The following is a 23270-nucleotide window of genomic DNA, read 5'->3' on the forward strand; positions in this document are numbered from 1 at the left end:
TGAAAATAATAGAGTGAAAAAATGTGATAGTATGTTTGTGGAAAAGATTCATTATTATTTTGTAATATTTAATATAAAAAAATTCAATGATTGAAAATCCACTGCATAATGACTTAATGTGTATTTTTAATATTAGATTTGACAGTAAACTCAAAAGAAGGAATGGTTAGACTTAAATAAGTTTGCTTTAAAGGGACTAAATTCTAGTTGATAGATAGTCAAGTAATTTTTCTCGACTGCAGAAAAAGAATACTCTTTCATAGTGACAGAGTATTGAAAGCAACCTATGTATCCAGAATTGAGAGAGTAAGTAGGTGAAGGATGTATATGAGTTCCATGGAGCATTGCACAGCAATTAGAAGTAATGAATTAAAAATACACAGAACAGGATGTGGTTCCATAGTGTAGTGGTTAGCACATCTACTTTACATTCAGAAGGTCCTGGGTTCATGCTCTAGTGGAGCTACAGTCCATGGTCTACGGCTTGCCACCCTGAACAAGCCTGATGTCTGATCTTGGAAGCTAAGCAGGCTCTGGCCTGGTTAGTACTCGGATGGGAGACCACCTAGTAAGACCAGATGCTATAGGCATAAATAATAATAATAATAATAAAATACACAGAACAATATGGATAGGGCATAAAAAACAGAGTTTACTGAAAACAAAGTAAAGGAATAAAAAGTGATATATAACAATGCCATTTACATAAATTAAAAGCATTGACATAAAGCAATGCAGCACATTTTATAAGAGAACAGACACACCAAAAATTTACATTAAACAGAATAAAGTGGTTGACCAATGGATAAGGGACAAGGCAGAATACAATAAGAGTAGAATAAGGAAGCAGTAAGCCTTGCAGGAACAAAGGATATAACTAAAGGGTATGAAAAACCCATTCAGGTCCAAAAGAAAAATGAATTATGCTAAAGAAAAAAGTTCAGTTTTCTCATTAAAATTTTTATCAGATTTTATTTGGAAATTTTAAACACATTCAATATTTAATATTTTCCTGAATTTTTAGCATTTAATTTTTCTTTTAATCATGTAATACAAAGAAAATGTAACATTTTTTTCATGAAGTCCAACACAGAAAGATGTTGGACTTCATGAAAAATTTCATCATTCTTTCCAATTTACCAAGTATATGAACAACTATACTGCTATCCATTACTGCCATGAAATGAATGAAAGGGTTGAGGAGCACTGATGTTTTGGGGTTGTTAGAAACTTAACTGGTGCATTGTGCTCTCAGCCCTTCCATAAGGCAGCCCCCAGCTCTATGTTGGAATACAGCATGTAGATGTTTTCTGGTTATGTATTTTTCAAGGTTTGATTGTATTTTTGCCTGCAAACCCTCTACCCCTGCTCTCCTACTCATTTCCCATGTGATTGAGGAGCCCAGCTTTATGGCCTCTCCCAGGAACAGCCTGAAGCAATAGTGTTTGCAAAAATATTCCTGTCAATGTGATTCCTGCATGACTGCTTCTAACCTGTTCTTTTTCTGGCTCTAAGGGTAGGGTCGCAGCCTTCCAAGAACTTAGTAACAGTTGGAAAAATCCCCCCCTCTTCTCCATGTTGCACATGCCCTACTCTGTCAGGAGTGGTAAAAACTAAAACCCCTAATTCTCCTCTTTGGCTAGGAATTTTCTCTTTCCTTTCCCACTGGGTCTCTGGAGGGTGGGAAGGTGGCAGTAAATGTGATGTTTCTGTGTAAAGAGCCATTCTTCCAGTCATGATGACTATACATTAAAATCACCTAGGGAGCTTTAAAAGCATACCAATGCCTGGGCTGAACCCCAGACAAATAGAATCAGATCGCTGAAGTTTTAGGTCTACAAAAGAATGATTTGATGTATGTATATATTGTGAGATGATGATCACAATAAATTTAGTTAATATCTATTGCCACATATAGTGACAAAATTTTTTCCTGTGATGAGAACTTTTAACTCCCTTAGCACCTTTTATTTTCTTAGCAACTTTCAAATACACAATACAGTATTATTAACTGTAGTTACCATCCTGTACATTACATCCCCAGAACTTATTTATCTTATAACTAGAAGTTTTACCTTTCGACCACCTTCACCCATTTTGCCTGCTCTCTACCCCAGATTCTAGTAACCATCAATCTGTTCTCTGCATCTATGAGTTCAATTTTTTTGTTTGTTTCCACATGTAAGATCATGCACTATTTGTCTTTACTGCGTGACTTATCTAATTTAGCATAATGACCTCAAAGTCCATCTATCTTGTCACAAATGGCAAGATTTCCTTATTTTTATGGCTAAATAATATTCCATTATAAGGCATATGTACACACACATATGTACACACACATAGGTATGTGTGTGTGTGTGTGTGTGTGTGTGTGTGTGTGCCTTTTACCCATTCATCCCTTGATGTTTTGGAAACAGGTTGTTTCCATGTCTTGCTATTGTAAATAATGCTGCAATAAACATGGGAAAGTAGATTTGCTGGATTATATGGTAATTCTATTTTTAATGTTTTGAGGAAATGCCATGATGTTTTCCATGGTGGCTACACAAATTTACATTCCCTCTGATAGTGCACAAGGGTTCCTTTTCTCTTACATCCTTGTAACACTTATTTTTCTTGTCTTTTTGATGAGAACCATTTAACAGGCATGAGGTGGTATCTTATTGTGGTTTTAATTTGTATTTCTCTGATGATTAGTGATGTTGAACACCTATCATGTACCTCTTGTCCATTTGTTTTTCTTGTATACAAGTTATTTTAAAACAAGGTATGTAATGAGAAGGAAATTATTGGGAGTTTCAAGAGTATTGATGTTGTAAAGTAATGAGAGTAATTGCCAAATTTCAGTAGAGGAGGAAATATTGGATGGTGAGAAACAAGTAATTAATGTGGAGTTGTAGACCATTTGTGGCAAAAGTTTGGCTGTAAAAGGCAGGAGAGGGAAAAGAACAGTTAGGATGGCAAGTAAAAATAAAAAAATCAAGGGCTCTTGGTGAAAAAAATATAAATCAAGTTCTCCTAAACCTGACCTTATTATATGTCCAGCACTATTCTGAACTTTGAGGATACAAGCCATCACAATATCATACCCTGCCTTCAAGTTTCTCAGAGTCTATTGGAGAAGATAGACACCTTAACAGATATTATAAAGTAAGTATTAGATGGAAGCATAAACATGGATATATAAAGGAAGGAACATCTAATTTTGTCTTAGAGCACTGGCAAAGGCTTTAGTAGAGGATGTAGCATTTAAGATATGCCTTAATTATCAATATTAACTTGGGAGGAGTTAAAAAGGGAAAGTAAATTTCTAGCTAGACATATAGCATATGAAAAGGCTTAAAAGGGTGAGATAGGATGATTTATTTCAGAATTGATGAACAGTTCAATTTGACTGAGTTATAGGAACAGAAGGAGACAAAGCTAGAAATATGCAATAGCACCAGATGGTAAAAAGGAACTTGTTTGACCAAGTAAAGAATTTGGATTTTATTATGTAGGCAATAAAGAACTCAAGCTGAGGAGAACCTAATAAAATTTGTGTTTAAAAAAGGATAACCAGCTTCCAAATATGACAGAATAGCTTGGCTCAAACAATACTTCCTTGAAGAAGAGTTAGAAAAGTCAGATAAATGCATAGTTTAGGCATATGTTTGAAAGCATCGAAGTGCTACTGAGACAAATAGGAATTAAGGAGACAGAACCCTGGAGAAAGGAGAATCATGCAGAGAATTGAGCTGACAGTATGCAGCCACTTTTTTCTTCAGGGCATTTGTTGATTCTGGGTGTAGAGCAAGAGACCAAAAATTTAGGCAAAGAGGTTGAGGAGATAGTTACTATTAAAGACAGAAAAATCAGCGGAGCTTTTTACAGTCTCATACTAGAAAGATAAAATTAGAGATGTAGAGGATAGGTTTTTATGAGAGAAGAGAAGTAGGAAACTGATCCCCATACTCTGTTGGATTTCCTTGATGGCATTTGCTAGATTTTCAGATTGTGCTGGGATGGAGACTAGAGACCAAATAAGAATATCTAAAGTAGAGTAAATGTTTTTGTAATCAATCAGTGGTGAGAAGAGAAGTATTAGAATTCAGGCCTCCACAGGTCCTCAGTTAGACTACCTGGAGGCTATGCCCAAAGAGTGAGGGTTGAATTAGAATAGGCTAGGTTTATAGTCACTTCAGTTGCAAATTTAACAGAATATGAATTGCCCACTTTATCTGTCAGGAAAGAGAAGAGTAAATATTTGAAGGAAGATAACACCTAGAACCTCTAAAAATTTTAATACGCAAAAGGCACAAAATTCAATAAAACATTACTAGGCATAACATACCTTATAGGTGAAAAATAAGAGAGAAAAAAAGGACAATAAAAACAGTCCTAAGGAAACACAGACATTAGACATATTAGAAAAATAATTTAAAATAGCTATGATTAATATGTCAAGAGACTAAAGAAAAAAAGGAGAATTTGACCAGAGAATTTGAATTCATAAAAATACAGCAAATAGAAATATTAGAACTGAAAAATACAATAACTGCAATTAAGAACTCAATAAGTGGGTTTAAAAGCATATTTATGACACAAGACCAAAAGATTAGTGAACCAGGAGAAAAGTAGATACAATATATGCAGACTGAATGAAGCAGGTTGAATAGAAAAAGTCAATAAAACAGAAAGGAGTGTATTAGGTGTTCTTGAAATTGAAGTATCTGAAAAAAAGTACAAGAATGGGTCAGAAACAATCTTTTAATAAATAATGGCTGCAAATTATCTGAAACTGATGAAAGAAAACAAAGACACCTCAGATCCAAGCCTACCAACCCAAAGCAAGATGAACTTTAGAAAATACACCTAACCACATTATAATAAAATTGTTAAAACCGAAGACCAAATGAAAATATTTAGAGCAACTAGAATAAAAAGACACTATACTTGCAAGAGCAACAGAAAAACTACTAATTGACTTCTTAGCTGAAACAATGGAAAATGGAAGACTTATGGAATAACATTGAAAAAGTGCTGAATGAAAATAATTGCTATCTAGAACTCTACAATGAACAAGACTATTCTTCAAAAATGAAAGCAAATTAAAGATATTTTAAAATGAACAAAATGAAAAATATTCATTTTTAGCAGATGTACATTAAAAGAAATACTAAAGGGAATTCTACAGAAAGGAGAAAAATAGAAACTCAGAACAGTAATTAAAGAAAATAAAAAAAGCATAATATGATGGTAAATATAAATAAATATTAGCCATACAAAGCAATAATTTAATGTCTTGTGATAATTAAAATATATGCAGAATTAAACGGACTGAAATAAATAAGAGCAGAGATTTATAAAACAAAACAAATGTTTAGTAGAAACAGTAAACAAAACAAAATATGTACTATTTAAAAATAATAATTAAATTGGTAGAGCTTTCAGTATGCCATCATGAATAGAAGGTAAAGACACAAATTGCCAAAATAAAGGGGAAAAAATATGACATCCTTGAAGTTCTACATTAAAAAGATAATAAAGAATATAATGAATAATTATATCCTATTTAAAATTTTGATGAAATTCAGAAATCCCTAGGAAGACATAACTTACCAAATGGACACAAGGAGAAATAAAAATTTATATATATCCTAAAAACTAAGTTTATAATTAAAAACCATGATACAAAACCCCCTACCAGACTCAATGGTTTCCCTGATGAATTCTTTTAATCATTTAATGACTGGTGAATTCTTCTAATCATTTAATCAAAAAACAGCAAATTCCCACACTCTCAGAGAATAGAGAAAGAGAAAATACCAAAACTTTTATAAGCCTAGTATAATATTAATTCCAAAACATACAAGACTGAAAAATTATAGGCTAATTTCAATAAAAAAATATTTAAATTTTTAGCAGTTCTGACCTCAGAAGCATGGCGGAGTGAAAGATCTCTCCCCTTGAAACAACAATGAGCTGCACATCTAAAACTCAACAAAAAACATCCAATCTGCACACAAGCATGTCTGAGCAAGGTATCTGTGAATAAGAGCTAGCACAGGTCAGAACTGCAGGAGTCAGGTGGTAGACTGGGAGAAACAAAGGAGCTGCCTCTCTCAGCCAGAGCTTCCTGCAGCTAGAGGAGGAGGAGAGAAAGTGCGGTGGAGTTCATGAAAAGCCCTGCCTGAGAAATCTGTGAGTTTCACACAGTGCAATGCCCAGGGATCAGGGCAGAAAGCAAAACAAAGTGGAGACAGCAGAGGAGCAACAGCTGATCATTACCAGCAAAACACGAGGCTGAGCCACAACCAACCCAGAGGGCATTCCCCCTACCCCTTGCATATATTCCAAGACTGAAAACAGCAGAGCCCCAGGAGAATGGGAGCAAATGCTACTGAAACTGTCATTAACACTGACAGGGAATGAGACTAAGGGTAGCGAAGGTGACTGAATATTTATAATACAAAAAAGACATTGTTGAGGATTTATATAAAGCAGGGATCCAAGAGGCTTAGACACAACCTACTAGAAAACAAAAGAAAAATGCCTTCTTAGCAACTGGCTAAAGAGAGATCTTTATATAATAAATCTTTCTGGGGGGGGGTGCGGGGGGCGGGGGGAAGGAGAATACACTTCCATTAATGCCCAGGCAGAAAAACAGTCCATTAAACACCATGAACAACCAAGGTGTCAAGGCAGCTTTGAAAGAAAGAAAAAATCTTCAGAAAGTAAGCTTACAGACATAGAAATGTGTGACTTAAATGACAGAGATTCAAGGTGGTACTTCTGAAAAATCTCAGTGAGATACAAAATAATTCACATCAACTATTCCAGGAATTGAGAAAACTAGATTAGCAGAATAATTTTTTTAGCAAGGAGATTGAAACCCTCAAAAACAACAAAATAGAACTTCTGGAGATGAAGAATACACTAAAAAAGATGAAGAATGAAATAGCACAAGCTTGGGAAATAGAGTTGACCAAATGGAGGAAAGGATCCGTGATACAAAGACAGAAAACTAGAAATAAATCTGAAGAAAGAAGAGAGAAACCGAAGAATGAAAAATAATGAAAGAAAAATACAAGAACTAGCTGATACCATCAGGAGAGGAAACATAAGAATAACAGGCATTCTAGAAGGGGAACAAAAAGATCAGGGATTAGAAAGCATTTTCAGCACAAATCAAACAAGCAGAAAGGAGTGGAAACAAATATTCAAACTATTAAATGAAAAGAACTATCAGCCAAAAATAATGTATCCAGCAAAGCACTCTTTTAGGTATGAAGGAGAAATAAAGACCTTTCCAGACATACAAAAATTGAGAGAATTCTCCACTACGAGGCTCACATTACAGGAAATACTGAAAAGGGTCAGCACACCTAAAAGAAAATGACAAAAAAATAAAAACCACATAACTATGGATAAGGCGACTTGCAGGCAGATAGAAGCAGAGGAGTGCAACCCTTATTAAGAAGAGGGCATTATAAGCTTAAACAATAAGAAGTTTGCTATTGCAAGATAGTAATGAACATTCAGCATACTAGGGACAAATTGAGACAGCAATAACAGAAAAGAGAGGATTCAAAAATCCAAATTCACAAAGGGGAATGGAGATAAGGTACACACAGAAGGAAATGGACTACCATATATATAAATATCCTCTACATATCTGTAAAGGTAACCACATGCCAAAGATTCAGAACTGAAGTATATAGCATAAAACAAGAAGGACCAGAGGGAAAACCCACAAAACCCAAACAAAATAAAAAATAAAAATAAAAATAAAGACAGAAACACAAGGACAGGGAAGCAATGGAAAAACCAAGCTACCAGAAAGCAAAAGATAAAATGGCTATATAAAAAACTTCATATTTCAAGGATCACCCTAAATGTAAATGAACTGAACTCACCAATAAAAAGGCAAAGAGTTGCAGATTGGATCAAAAAATAAAACCCAACCATATGCTGCCTCCAGGAGACACATCTCAGTTCCAAAGACAGATGTAGACTCAAAGTGAAAGGGTGGAAAATGATATTTCAAGCAAATGGCATTCAGAGAAAAGCAGGAGTAGCGGTATTAATATTGGACTAAAGAGACTTCAAAATAAAAAAGGTAAGGAAAGATACTGAGGGACACTTTATATTGATAAAAGGGAATCATGTACCAAGCAATCATAACACTTAATATCTATGCTCCCAATCAGGGAGACCCAAAATACATAAAGCCATTACTAACAGAACTAAAGAGAGCAACAAAACAAAACACAATCGTAGTTGGGGACCTAAGTACCCCACTCTCAGATATGGACAGATCATCCAAACAAAAAATCAATAAGGAAATAACATCCTTAAATGATACATTAGAACAAATAGACATAATTGATATTTACAAAGCCTTTCATCCCAAAATAGCTGCTTATACATTCTTCTCTAGTGCACATGGAACATTCTCAAGGATTGTCCATATACTGGGACACAGAGATAGCTTCAACAAATATAAGAGAATTGAAATCATATTCTCTGATCATAATACATAATACTTTGAAGCTGGATATCAACTGTAAAAAGAAAGTGGGAAGAACCATAAATACATGGAGATTAAACAACATGCTGATCCAGGATTAAACATAGCAGAGTGAGAGACATCCTCAGATCTCTCCCCTTGAACAACGATAAGCTGAACATCTAAAACTCAACAAAAAACACCCAAACTGCACACTGGCATGTCTGAGCATGGGATCTGTGCATAAGAACTAGCACAGGGCAGAACCCTAGGTGTCAGGTGGTGGACTGGGAGAAAAAAAGAAGTTGCTTATATACTGTTCGCTAGTGCACATGGAACATACTCAAGAATCGACCACATACTCGGACACAGAGGCAGCCTCAACAAATATAAGAGGGTTGAAATCATACCAGCCATATTCTCTATCATAATGCTTTGAAACTAGAGATTAACTGTAAAAAGAAAGTGGGAAGAACTACAAATACATGGAGATTAAACAACATACTACTGAAAAATAACTCGGTCAGAGAAGAAATAAAAAGAGAGATCAAGAAATACATAAAAACGAATGATAGTGATAGTACAACGTGTCAAAAATTTTGGGACATGGCAAAAGTGGTCATAAGAGGAGAATTCATATCATTAAAGGTCTCCTTCCAAAAACAAGGACAGGCCCAAATAAACAACCTAATGCTTAATCTTGAAAAACTAGAAAAGGAAGAACAAATGAGGCCTAGAGTCAGCAGAAGGAAAGAAATAATCAAAATTAGAGCTGAAATAAATGAAATTGGAAAAAAAAAACAATAGAAAAATAAATGCAACAAAGAGTTGGTTCTATGAAATGGTTGATAAAATTGGCAAACACCTCCTAGACTCACTAAAGAAAAAAGAAAAAGGACACAAATAAACAAAATCAGAGATGAAAGAGGGGAAATTAAGACAGTCATGGCAGGAAAACCAAGGATCATGCAAGAATACTATGAAAAAGTATATAATACCACATTTAATAATCTAGAAGAAATGGACCAATACTTAGAAAAATACAACCTTCCTAGACTGAATCAAGAAAAACTGAAAAATCTAAATTGACTGATCAGAAGTATAGAAATTGAAACAATCATTAAAAACCTACCAAAAAATAAAGTCTAGGACAAGATGGCTTCACCAAACATTCAAAGAAGATTTAACACCTATTCTCCTCAAACTCTTCCAAAAATCAAAGAGGAGGTAATACTTCCTAACTTATTTTATGAGGCCAATATCACCCTGATACCAAAACCTGATAAAGATAACACAAAAAAGAAAACTACAGACCAATATCTCTAATGAATACAGATGCAAAAATCCTAAATAAAATACTAGCAAATGGAATACCACAACATATTAAAAAGATTATACAGCACTGTCAAGTAGGCTTCATCCCAGAGGCACAGGGATGGTTCAACATACTCAAATCGATTAATGTGATATGCCACATAAACAAATTAAAAAATAAGAATCATATGATCATATCAATAGATGCAGAAAAAGCTTTCAACAAGATACAGCATCCATTTATGATCAAAACACTTCACAATATCAGTATAGAAGAAAAATACCATATTTGGCCATATTTGACAAACCTTCAGCCAACATTATACTTAATGGTGAAAAACTAAAAATCTTCCCTCTAAGATCAAGAAAGGTAACATTGTCCACTATCACCACTGTTATTCGATATAACATTGGAGGTTCTAGCGAGTGCAATCAGGCAAGAGAAACGAAGAAGTCAAACTGTCACTATTTGTGGATGACATGATTCTCTATATAGAAGACCATAAAGACTCCACAAGAACACCGCTAGAAACAATAAGCAAATACAATAAAGTCTCTGGATACAGAATTAATGTTCAAAAATCCATAGCGTTCCTACATACACTAATACTGAAGCATCAGAAAAGGAAGTGGAAAAAATAATTCCGTTTGCAATTGCAACAAAAAGAATAAAATACCCAGGAATAAATCTAATGAAACATATGAAGGACCTGTATAATGAAAACTCTAGACCCTATTGAAAGAAATCGAAGAAGATACAAAGAGATAGAAAGATATTCTGTGTTCTTGGATTGGAAGAATCAGCATGGTTAAAATAACCTTATTACCTATAGCATTATATAGATTTAATGCAATCTCCATTAAAATCTCATCAACATTTTTTAAAGAAAGAGAACGAAAATTCATCAGATTTGTATGGAAGCACAAAAGACATCGAATTGCCAAAGCCATCCTGAGAAAAAAGAATGAGGCTGGAAGTATCACTCTGCCTGACTCCAAATTATACTATAAAGTGACAATAATCAAAACAGCATGGTATTGGCAGAAAAACAGACACACAGACCAGTAGAACAGAATCGAGAGTCCAGAAGTAAACCCATGTTTATATGGGCAAATATGTTTCGACATAAGATCCGAAAACATACAGAGAAAAGAAATCCTCTTCAATGAATGGTGCTGGGAAAATTGGAGAGCTACCTGCAAAAGAATGAAACTAGACTGTTATCTATCACCACACATCAAAATGGATTAAGGGCCTGAATATAAGACCTAAAACAATAAAATGCATAGATGAAAACATAGGAACTAAACTCAAGGACCTTGGACTTAAAGATAATTTTATGAGTTTGACCTCAAAAGCAAGGGAAGCAAAAGCAAAAATAAATGAATGGGACCACATCAAATTGAAAAGCTTATGTACAGCAAAAGAAACTGTCAACAAGGTAAAGAGGCAACCATCCATATGGGAAAATATATTTGCAAGTAATGCCTTCAGTAAGGGCCTAATATCCAAAACATACAAAGAATTCATATGACTTAATAATAACAAAAAAACAAACAATCCAAATAAAAAATGGGCACAGTACCTGAACAGATACTTCTCCCAAGAAGACATACAAATGCCCAACATACATATGAAAGGATATTCAACTTCGCTAGCTATTAGGGAAATGAAAATCAAAAACACAAAGAAGACCATCTCACACTTGTTAGAATACCTATAATCAACAAGACAAATAATAAGTATTGGAGTGGATGTGGAGAAAAAAGAATTCTCATACACTGCTGGTGGAACTGCAAATTGGTACAGCCACTATGGAAAACAGTATGGAGGTTCCTCAGGAAACTAAGAATGGATCTACCATATGATCCAGCCATCCCTCCACTGGGCATTTACCCCAAAGACTTGAAGGCATATATCCAAAAAGATATTTGCACACCAATGTTCAAAGCAGCATTATTCACGGTGGCCAGGACATGGAAGCAACCAAAGTGTCCTATGATAGATGATTGGCTCAAGAAGCTGTGGTACATATATATGATGGAGTATTATTCAGCCATAAGAAGAGATGAAATACTGCCATTTGCGACAACATGGATGGACCTTGTGAAAGTCATGCTAAGAGAAATAAGCCTTTCAGAAAAAGTTGACAACCACCGATTTCACTTATTTGGGCTATAAACCTCAAAGCAAAAATCAAACAGGACAAACGCAGACTCATGGACGTTAACAATATACTAGTGGTTACCAGAGGGTAGCGGGGTTGGAGGTTGTAAATGGGGTAAGAAAGGTCAAATATGTGGTGACAGAAAGACATCTAACTACAGTCGTTGAACACAGAGTGTGATATGTATATGCCTTACTGTTGAATTGTACACCTGAAACTTACTGGATTTCTTTAATCATAGTCACCATAATAGAAAAAAAAAAAAGACTATTGCACCGTATACAATGAAATTGATTTCAGGAATGCAAGTTTAGTTCGCCACTCGAAAATCAATCAACATAATTCACCACATTAAAAGATGTGAAAGAAATCTTTACGCAACAAGATGTACTTACAAATTCCAAAAGTCTTTACAGAAAAGCAGTTGGAATTCATAAGTAAATTTAACAAGTTTATTTAACAAATTTAACAAGTGAGGTGAACATACAAACATTATTTTTATATTAGCAACAAAGTGAAAAATGAAATTAAAAAGAGATAGTTTATACAATACTTCAAAAACCATGAAAAACATTGGAATAAATCTAATAGAAAATGTATAAGGCCTCTATATAAATAACTACAAAACACTATTGAGAGAAATGAAAGTATTTCTAAAGAAATAGAGGGTTATATTATGTTCATGGATTGGAGGACCCAATACTGTAATAATTTGAATTCTCCCCAAATTGATAGATAGATTTAATCTAATTTAATTAAAATCCCACAAAGTTTATATGGAAATAGTGAAGCTGATTCTAACATAAATGAAGACAAATGAGCTAAGTATAGCAAAGGTGTTCTTTGGAAGAACAAAGTTGGTAGAGTATATTGCTAGATATCATAACCTAAAGTGATAGAAATTAAGACAGCATGATATTGGTACAAGGATAACAAATGGACCAATAGAATTGGATAGAAAGTCCAGAAACAGACTACTCTTGATTTATCACAAAGATGATACCATTGTATAATGGGTATAGATAGTCTTTTCAATAAACACTGCTGTGTCAATTGGATATCCATAAGAAAATAACTGCATCTGGAACACTTTACCATGTCCTACACAAAAACAATTCAGCAAAGATTTTAGAACTAAATGTAAAAAATTAAAATAACAAAGCTTTACCCCTCCTCCCAATTTATTGAGATATGATTGACATATATCACTGTATGAGCTTCAGGTATACAGCACAAAAGTTTGACTTACATATATTGTGAAAAGATTAACACAAAGAATTTGGTTAACATCCATCATCTCATATAGATACAAAGGATTTATTTACTTTCTTAACAATTTTCATAGATACCATACAGCAGTGTTAACCATACTCATCATGTTGCACATTACTTCCCCAGTACTTATAATTGGAAGTTCATACTTTTGACCACCTTCATCCAATTTCCTGCCCCGCTTTCCACCTTTGGTAACCACAAGACTGATCTTTTTTTTTACATCTCACATATAAGTGTAATCATACTGTATTTGTTTTTCTCTGTCTGATTTAATTTCACTAGCATAATGCCCTCAAGACCCTCACTTTTTATGGCTGAATCGTATTCCACTGTGTTATATTTTCTTTATCTGTTCATCCACTGATGGACACTTAGGTTTTTTCCATGTCTTGGCTGTTATAAATAAAGCTTCTACAAACATGGTAATGCAGATGTCTTCTTGAGTTAGTGATTTTTGTTTCCTAATAGAGCTTTTAAAAAAAGCATAGAAGAATATCTTCATGATCTTGGGGTTGACCAAGAGTTCATTAAAAAGTACCAATCATACAGGAAAAAGTGATAAATTGAGCTATATTAAAATTGTGTGTTAGTTCCTCAAAAGATAACATCATGAGAGTGAAAGGCAAGCCACAGACTTGAAGTAGATATTTGAAGAGTATATACATGGCAAAAAACTTGTAACTTATAATGGATATAAAGAGTCATAAAAATCAATAAGGAAAAAAAGTCAGTGTAATAAAAAGCCCAAATGAAAGCTGAGAGCAAAATGGCCCAAGATAGAGCCATTTCTGCCTGGTGTGCCATGTTGGTAACCTGAAGCTTAGGAAACTTTTGTGTCTCTGTAAATGCATTGTCTGACCAGAACTGCAGTAATTCAGTCAGCCAATCCTCAAACACCAAGCCCAATTCTGGGCCTTCTCACCCCAAACAAGTTTGACTATGTGACCCAAGCAATTAGATGTTTTCTATTTGTCCGTTCTTTATTCTTTATCCTATGAAAGCTTCTTGCCTTCTGCCCCATTCGCATTCTCTGAAAGAAGATGGCTCACTTCATAAAGTGTTAAATAAAGTTTGTTTGTATTACTTGAATTGTCCTCTTTTACTTTTATTATTTTTTTAAACAAAGCAAAAGACCTCCAATAATAGAGAAAGAGATGATAATGAATGGGGAAAGGGTCCCTGGAGTGACAGGGTGAGGGAAAGGAACCTCTTATGAAAGGAAATTTAGTTCAGGGATTCAAGTTGCCTTGAAAAGGCACCTCATTTAATGTAATCAAGCTTCAGGCCCTCAAATGACTCCATTGCACTCAGTCTTATGTGGTCACACTGTACTCTAATGTGGAAATGAGATTGGATGGAGCTCTATCTCCATAACCCTGTGAATTCTCCTGGTTTTTGCCATTTGTTTCCTGTGCTTCTGCTAAATTCTCAAACTCTATCCTTCCCAATGAATATAGAACACAGCTGTTTTTGGTGTTTTAACTTTCCACAAACTATTACCAAATATGGCAAATGTGTGGAAAAGGATGTGCAGAAAACCTTTACCACAGAGTTTTTTTTTATTCCCCCCTGGGCAGTGGAGAAGCAGAGGTAATAAGATTTACAAATGAGTGCTAATTGTTAGACTTCTTTGTTCTTAAGACCCCTTAAAAAGGAACAACAGGCCCAAAATGGCATCACTTATGTTAAGCCCCACCAAGACATAGTATCAAGCCTGATTTCATTTGCAGCTGCTCCCAGGAGTGAAATTTTAAACCAATCAGCCTAGAATTTCTTGGTCAGCACTAATGAAGTAATCTGAAAAATCTCCCTGCTTTCCCCTGAGGGAAGGTGACCTTGCTTGAAATAATCTACTCTTTTAACCTTCTTATCCTGCCCAGTTTCTGCCTATAAAGCCTTGCATTTTGTACTGTGCCTCAGAGCACCTTTCTATTTACTAGATAGGATGCTGCCTGATTCATGAATTGTTCAATAAAGCCAATTGTATCTTTACATTTACCCAGTTGAATTTTTTTTTTTTTAACAGTCCTGAACTCTCATTGTTCCAACCGCCTTTCCCACTGTGGGGTCCAGCCTTCTGGACTGCAAGATCCTGTCCTTTGAATATTTCCTAGGAAACTTCAAATTCTTTGAAGAGGAATTTTCTACTCAAATGTCTAACCTTGTAATCAGCTCTTTGTTCTGCTTCTGTAGACATGCTTGCCTCATAGGCCAAAGGGCAAAGTGAACTCGAGATCAACTGAAGACTCACCCTCCCCTTTGCTTGTTCTGTAACAGATGTATCCCCTTTGCTTGTTCTGTCTAGATAACAGATGTATTGCCTTTGCTTGTTAAGCCCTATAAAAGTGAGGTTACCCCTGAGCTTGGGGCCCAGATCATCATAGCGCTAGCTCTTCTGGGATCACCAGCGTAATAAACTTGAGTTCTCCAACTCTCCAAGTGGTGCTTGGTTTCTCACTGGTCTGATTTTTCTGCAACATTTCATTATGTATGTTATCACTGGGGGCAATCTAAATCCGTCATTGCCCTGGTGGCACTGAGGTGGGCTTTGGTCCTGTGATAGCCTGCTGAAATGTGAAAGGGTTAAAGGATAATTAAAACCTAAAACTGGACAAAGGAAGTCTATACCTTAGGCCTAGTTTCTGGAACCCCTAACCATATTCTGTTAATCATGAAACTTGTAACAATGAGCTCATATGCTAACTGCCAATTTTAGCCTGTGTAGCCCTGCTTGCTTGCATGGCATGAAAAATAATCAATTGTATATAAGCTGAAAATTACTGTTTGGCCATCGCCCATGGGAACACTGGCTATTGCCCATGGGAACATAGGCAATCACCCATAGGAACATAACATTCTAACAACAAGCTTTCTGCTTCTGTACTCCCCGCTTGCACACCTGACCAGTGGGTTGACAGGTAGTGAATAGGAGAAAGATGGACCTTTGTGTTTCAGACAGAATGAGGAATGGGATTTAGGGCTTAAAAACCTTGTATCTTGGCATTTCGGGGCTGCTCCTTTGTATAGGACAGCCACCGGCTAATAAACAGCCTTTAAGAGCATACTTGGTTTGGTCTATTCTATACAGGCCACAACAGTCCTTTCTGCAGATGCAGTAAAAAATTACAGATCAGCAAAGTTTAGGGAAAATAAGATCTATTGAAGTATGTTTCAAGAGAGAAACGAGCTATACCAGAGATTGCTGTAACCTTGTAGAGGTGAGGAGGTCTGTCTTATATCTGGGCTGTGATGGGAAGTTACAAGGGTGGTGCTAGCTGAGTGGTATGTGAGGCCATTTTGATTGACTGTTGGCTGTTATATAGCCTACTGTCAACTGCGCATGTCCTTACCCAGAATTCAGTCATTTATAATTAGATTCATGAACTTCCGGACATAGTATGATATTTTAATGATGATATAATGAGGCTGAAATGAAAAGAAGCAGAGTACTCCGTACTAAGCAAGCATTTGTGGCTGGCCTAAACTAGTTGCTATGCTATAGTTATTTATTTCATTGTACTCCAGAATGTAGGGGTATCATTAATTAAAAAATGAGGTTTTTTTTCTGGGAGGCCCTACGGGTGGCCTTTGTGTTGGGCTGTCATTGTTGTCATTCCTATGGTTACAGAGCTTGGCCTTTGCTCCTGTTGCTCATGGCTTCCTAACTGCCTAACACATAAACTAAACCACTTAGCTTTCTATGTGTCTCACTGCCTTGACTTCCAATCATTCCCTATGGCTGATCTGTCACCAAACTCCATTGAAGTATTTTCTCAAAAAAGGAGAGGTCTCTAGAGAGGACTTTGGATGCTAGCCTAAAAATAATTCTTTAAGATCCAAAATTGAACTTTCCTTTTCTCAGCTCAGTTCCTATACCACTTTCTGCCTTTTCTCTTTCCTTAAAAGTTTTCCAGGAAGTTCACACTGCATTGCCTAGGTTCAAGTTTTGATTTTTGGTCTCAGTAATATGTTTCTACCCCTATAGCAATATATTTCCTTGTTTGTGTGTATAACTGTGCAAACACTTTGCTTCTTTAAAATGATATTTTCTCTTTTCTTTATCCTTGATGCAAACTGGCCTTTTACTCACTTTGCTCCTTTTCTTTCCTTATCCTTCCACTTTTGCACATATTGTATGACTATTCCCTTAATCATGAAAAATTTAGTGTGGTGGCTGAAGAATGACTACTTGAGATTTATTACTTGTAAGAAAATTACTGTTCGACTATTGCCATGGGAACAAAAGGCTTTTGATCATAGGGACATAACATTCTGATAACAAGCTTTCTGCTTCTGTACTCCCCACTTGCACACCCCGGCTTATAGGTTGACAGGTAGTGAATAGGAGAAAAATAGACCTTTGTGTTCAGACAGAATGAAGAATAGGATTTTGGGCTTAAAAACCCTGTACCTCTACATTTCAGGGTTGCTTAATTTGGGGTCTGCGTACTGCTGGCAGACCCAGCTGGCTGAATAAAGAGTGTGTTTTCTATAACTCACTAATTTCTGGTGGTTCGTGTACCTTTCGGGGGCTGGCGGCTACAACATTTGGAGGCCCCAGCGAGATCTCAGGGAGTGGCCCTGCGATCTAAGACCGGACCGGCTTCCAAAGTGGTTGCTGTCCCTGTTACGGATTCAAAGGGGTGGCCAACTTGAGACATTCCAGGGCCCTTGAATGCTGTGACAGGTCAGTACAATCGTCAAGGACGCAACCTTTAGGACACGCTCTTTGTTCCTGGTCTCGATGGGAATCTGGAATCTCCGAGGCCTCGGTGTCTGGATAAAAGATACCTTCCTGTTTCTGTTGACTGGTCAGTGGGGTTCCATGGAGAGAATGGATGCAGTCATATCTCCTGGACCATGCCAGGCCGTGGGACACTGCCTCCTGTGCCCTATTGTCAGGTTTTGTTTATTGTCTCTGGTCTTGTTTATGTTGTAGGTGGCGGACTTCTCTGGGTCCATCTACACTCTGGTAATTGTTTTTGTTTGAGTGTTCGATTGTTTTTGTGAGAGTGTCTGTTTTGTGTTTTCTGCGCAAGCGATGGAGGGAAGCCTGAGTTCACAGAAGACACCCTTGGGTTGTCTCCTGCGACATTTCAGAGAAGGGTTTGTAGAAGGAGCATAAAGTTTTCTCCAGGCAGACTAAGAACATTGTGTGAAGTCGAGCGGCCGTCTTTTGGTATAAACTGGCCTCCAGAGGGCTCCTTTGACAAAGGGTTGGTGAGGAATGTGTTTGGAAGATTGTCACAGGAGACCCGGGACACCCCGATCAGTTTCCCTACATTGATCAATGGTTAAATCTTGTTCAGAACCCCGCTCCTTGGCACCGCCGGTGTGCCCTCTCTCTAGGGGTGTGAGTTTTAGTTGTGAGTACCCCTAAACATGCAGCAACTGAAACTCCAAAACAGCCCAGTCCCTCAGTCCTCCAATCTCCACTGGAGGACAATGACCTTCCCCCACACTGCAATCCAGGACAACAGAGGCCCACTAGCACCGCCTCGCCTCCCCGGACATGAGCAGGTATCCCTTATGGGCCTCCTGCTCCTGCTCCAGGCGAGGCACCGGCCGATACCACTACCCCGGCCATTCTTCCCTTGTGAGAAGCACCACCCCAGGGGCATCACACAGACAGGCCCTTTATGGTTTACGTGCCATTCTCGACTAGTGACCTGTACAACTGGAAGGCACAGAATCTGCCTTTCTCTGAGAAACCCCAAGCATTAACAGGACACTTAGAGAGTGTCTTTCAGACTCACCGCCCCACCTGGGATTATTGCCAACAGCTTTTAGTTACCCTCTTCACTGAGGAAGAATGTGGGTGCATACGGGCGGAAGCGCAAAAGATAGCTGCGGGAGGGAGGAGAGTTGAGGAAGCAGGGGAACAGATTGAGGAGGAATTTCCCTCCATCTGCCCAGACTGGGGACACAATTCTCAGGCAGAGAGAATGGCATTAGATCAGTACCACCAGATTCATTGGGGGAATTAGGATGGCTGCTCGTCAGCCAACTAACCTTTCTAAAGTAACTGAAGTTATACAGGGACCTCAGGAATCCCCTGGAGCATTTCTTGAATGAGGCTTACCAGGTATGCACCCCCATTGATTCTGAGGCCCAGCAGGCAATTAATATAGCCTTTGCTACTCAGGCAGCCCCTGATATCTGGTGTAAATTGCAAAAAATTAGAAGGTTTTTGCAGGGATGAACCTGTCCCAATTTGTCGAGATAGCCCAGAAGGTGTTCAACAACAGGGAGGCACCGGATGACCCCAAACGTATGGCTAAAATCCAAAGCTACTGTCATCAACCCAGCCAATCTGTTGCCAGACCCAGACCCCAAGACCCCGGTTCATGACTGCACAGATTTCACTGATGCTGTGTGTTCCTCGTGGCCAGACCTCAAAGACTCCCCTCTGCCTGAGGCTAATGAAGTTCTGTTCACGGACGGGAGCAGCTTCATGCAGGAAGGAAGGAGGTATGCTGGAGAGTGGTCGTAACTCTAACTGGCACCATCTGGTCACAGGCTCTTCTCCATAGGTCTTCTGCTCAAAAGGCAGAACTCGTCACCCTCACTGAGGCACTAAGATGGGGAAAGGATAAGGCAGTCACAATATACACTGACAGCCGATGCGCCTTTGCCGTTACACATGTACACAGAGCCATCTACAAGGAAAGAGGGCTTCTGACTTCAGCTGGGAAAGACATCAAGAACAAGGGGGAGATCTTAGCCTTACTTGAAGCCATATAGATGCCTAAGACTCTTGCTATTGTTCTTTGTAAAGAGCATCAAAAAGGGAGTAGTCCTGATGCTGAGGGAAACTGACGAGCCAATGCAGAGACAAGAACAGTGGCCACAAGGCCAGTGGGGCCCCCACCAGATCTACTGACTGTTGTCCCTTACCCAGAACTGCCTCCGTCTCCGACCTATATGGCGGAAGAGGACATATATTTTCAGGACAAAGGAGCCACTAGGAACCAACAGGGGTGGCGGACAACCCCGATGGAAAATTGGGCTCTCACGGGCTCTGGGAAGGACTCTCCTCCACCAATTACACCAGACCACACACCTAGGGTGAACTAAGATGCTCCAAGCTTTAGACCCCTATTTTCACTTGTTAGAAGGAAGAAGAACTGCAGAGGAGATTGCCTCACGATGCCTGGCTTGTGCCCAAGTTAATCCAAAGAAGGGGAAAATAGAAGAACCTAGGTACAGGGAAAGAGGAACTTATCTGGGGGACCACTGGGAGGTCGATTTCACTGAGGTAACCCTGACTGTGGGGGGCTACAAATATTTACTTGTTTTTATAGTCACATTTTCAGGATGGGTAGAGGCCTTACCTACCAGGAAAGAGACTGCCTTAGTAGTTACTAAGAAACTACTACAAGAAATCTTCCCTCAATTTGTTCTCCCTGGAACTGTAGGGTCAGATAAAGGGCCAGCCTTCGTAGCAAAGGTGTCACAGCAATTGGCCAGCTACCTAAATTTGCAATGGAAACACCACTGCACCTACTGGCCCCAAAGTTTGAGCCAAGTAGAGCAAATGAATCGGACCCTAAAAGAGACATTAGCCAAGTTAGGATTAGAAACTGGTGGGACCTGGGTAGAACTTCTCCCCTTTGCTCTTCTCTGAGCCAGGTGTACTCCATATATTAATAGATTTACCCCATTTGAGATTTTCTTTGGAAAACTCCCACCTTTAGTACCTAGAATAGAGGATGAGAAAAAGGCAGAACTATGTAACCTTGTCTTACTTAAGTCTTTACAGTCCCTTCAAAGTGTACAGAAGGAGATTTGGTCCCGAGTTCGTGCTGCCCACTCAGCTCTGGGGGACAGACTTCCCCAACAGTTTCAGCCTGGGGACTCTGTATGGATCCGGAAGTTCACTTCCAAAGGACTAGAACCCAAATGGAAAGGACCCTTCACTGTTTATCTGACGACGCCCACCGCAGTTAAAGTAGACAGCATCCCATCATGGATCCATCGTGAAGGCAGCACGAGAGTGGACAGCTCAGGAAGACGGGCCCTTAAGACTAAGACTCAAGCGTACATAGGTCTAATCCTTTGTCTCTTCCATTTTTCCTCTTTGGCCCAGGCATACAGAAACATACACCAGCCTAGAGTGTGGGAACTTATAGTAACCGAAACCGGTGAGATTGTTGCCCAAAACATCACCAGCCACAGTACTCCAGAGATCCGAGTGGACCTATGCTGGCTTACCAGAGAACCCCTCACCATTGCAATGGCCGGACATCAACTTAGATGGGGATCTTTCATAGGTAGAGCTTTCATAGGAGGTGGAGCATACTTAGGCTACAAAGGGGGACCTGGCTGTGGCATATTATCGGCTGAGAAAAGCCTCTTAGGAATAGGGCTCTATATTTGTCCTCAAGGAATATCTGGCAGCATGAAGAATAGGGGACTCAACTGTGATGGAGAAGGCCAATTTTCTTGTGCTAACTGGGGTTGTGAAACTATCTCTACTATAGTTAGTTATAAAAAACCGAATGATAATCATATTGGGTTAATAAGAGGACCAAGCCCCTCCACATGCTCTCTTGGGTCTTGCAATCCTATCATAATCATCATCAAAACTGGTAGCCCTGGGGGACAACACTATTGGCTCACGGGACAGATCTGGGGTATCAGATTGTATAAAACTGGGTATGATTCAGGATTATATTTTACTGTACAGGTTAAGGACGCTCCCAGAAAAGCTCACCCTATAGGACCCAACAAACCACTTCTAATGCCAGGACTACCCCAAAGTCTTACATCTAAGAGAACTCTTGTTTCCCGGGCAACCCCGACTCGGCTTTAGCCTCTTCAGGTAGTAGCCTAACAGCTGTTAAACCCCAGGCATTTGACCAGCCACAACCAGAACCCGAAGGAGAATTAATAACTATGTTAACAACAATACATAAGGTCTTAAATAAGACCTCCCCAGACATAGGGCAGGATTGCTGGTTGTGCTTAAACCCAAAACTCCCTTATTATGTCGGGGTAGGAACTCCCCTAAACCTAACTGAGCTCAGCAGCGCACATGACTGTGAATGGGAAACCCTTCGACTCACCTTGGGAGATGTACAAAGAAAAGGAACTTGCCTGATTTCAAAGAATTATTCCAAGCGGTTGGCACAGTCGCCTTACTTCGATAATTGTAATTGTACTATCGAAGTATCTACCTCAGGGAGTAAATACTATAAGGCTCCAAATAATACTTGGCTAGCATGTGATAGTGGGCTCACTCACTGTGCTGCAGCTGTTCTTTTCAACACAGGTGAAGCTAATATTTGTATCCTAGTCTTTGTACTCCCCCAAGTGTCCCTTTACAATGGGCCGGAAGGCAGACTCCACTTCTTCCACCAGGACAGGCTACAGAAACAGGCCGTACCAGTCTTAGTACCACTTCTTGTAGGACTCGGAATAGCAGGCTCAGCGGCGGTAGGTACTACTGCTCTCATCAAGGGAGAACATGAATTAAGTGAAATTGGAATGCAGATAGATAAGGATATCAAGACCTTAAAAGACACCATCAGCAGGCTGGAACTTCAAGTCAATTCACTAGCATAAGTAGTCCTTCAAAATAGAAGAGGTTTAAATTTATTATTCTGAGAACAAGATGGGTTATGTATGGCTCTGGGTGAAACCTGTTGCTTCTATGCCAATAACTCTGGAGTAATTACAGAAAGCTTACGACTAGTACAGAGAAATTTGGATGCCAGGAAAAAACAAAGACTAGAATCAAACAACTGGTTTCATAGGATTTTCAATTGGACACCATGGCTAACAACTCTTCTATCTGCTGTAGCTGGACCTTTAATCATCCTTTGTTAACTTTTGGTCCATGTTTCTTCGATTTCTTGTTTGCATATATAAGGAAGATAATTAATTCCATTAGACTTTCTGTATTATAGACTAGAGGCTATGAGCAAATTCCGCATAAAGAATCAAAGATTTGATTTTTGCTAAGGCCAGTGAGGAATGTGGTGGCTGAAGAATGACTACTTGAGATTTATTACTTG

This window comes from Pteropus vampyrus, unplaced genomic scaffold (assembly GCF_000151845.1).
Source record: "Pteropus vampyrus isolate Shadow unplaced genomic scaffold, Pvam_2.0 Scaffold509, whole genome shotgun sequence".
In the NCBI taxonomy this organism is placed as follows: Eukaryota; Metazoa; Chordata; class Mammalia; order Chiroptera; family Pteropodidae; genus Pteropus; species Pteropus vampyrus.